This window comes from Eurypyga helias, unplaced genomic scaffold (genome assembly GCF_000690775.1).
Source record: "Eurypyga helias isolate BGI_N326 unplaced genomic scaffold, ASM69077v1 scaffold15675, whole genome shotgun sequence".
In the NCBI taxonomy this organism is placed as follows: Eukaryota; Metazoa; Chordata; class Aves; order Eurypygiformes; family Eurypygidae; genus Eurypyga; species Eurypyga helias.
In genome coordinates, this window is record NW_010250910.1 from 24,060 (window position 1) to 24,864 (window position 805).

The window sequence follows — 805 nt, forward strand, 5'->3', positions numbered from 1 at the left end:
GGGGGGGGGTGTTCACTCCTTTAACCAAACCTTTCCCCACCACCCACCCGTGCTGCCAGTCCTTAGCTGAACTCAGTCACCTTCTCAATAATCCCCTCAAATACGCTATTCCCTATTCGAATGTCTTCTAATAATTACTTAAAATATTTGCATTTTTAAAACTTACTTTTGTGAGAGATCTGGCCATATCCTGATTGGAAGAGGAAAAGGAAGAGAAAAAAAGGAAAAAAAAGAGTTGTTCAAAAAGGATTGGCATATACACATGATGCTACTGCAACGCTTTGAAGAATCAAATACAGAAACTACCCTACGCATATTCCACATAAGGAAAATTAAGGTGATCATTCACAACTGTGTTTCTTTTCGAATAGGCTACAAAATCCTGTTTCAGCCAAAGCCACACAATTTAGACCTGCTTTGCTCCACGTTGCTTACGCCAATTCTTGGATCTGTAAACACGTAGAAAACACAGCAGTGGTTGTGTATGTAACCAATTTGCACGCTCGGGCAATTCAGTGGCACATGTGCCGACCTGTGAATTATTGTGATACAATTTGTTTGGTACTAACATGCTATAATCGGCATGCACTTCGCTGCGAAGCTCGCTCTTTTCCAATCGCGAGTTTACGTGATATTAAACTTGGAACAACAAAAAACCCCAAAAGACAAAGCCAAACGCCCCTCATCGCAACTTCTGAGAAAGGCTTTCAGCGGCGGAACCCGAGTGAGGACCGCGGCGGTCGGGCGCGGCGCGGGGAGGGGAGGCATGCAGACAGGCGTGCGGGGCCCCAGCCCCCCGCCCCGC

General features: G+C 46.2%; 1 long non-coding RNA gene across 1 annotated transcript in view; it reads right to left on the reverse strand.

The window, feature by feature from the left end:
• LOC104509780 overlaps nucleotides 1-191 on the reverse strand; it is a 4,985-nt gene extending 4,794 nt beyond the window's left edge. Inside the window, exon 1 of the long non-coding RNA XR_727891.1 lies at nucleotides 167-191. This is a non-coding gene — a long non-coding RNA (uncharacterized LOC104509780). The remainder of the gene's footprint in view (nucleotides 1-166) is intronic.
• Between the last annotated feature and the right edge of the window lie 614 nt (nucleotides 192-805).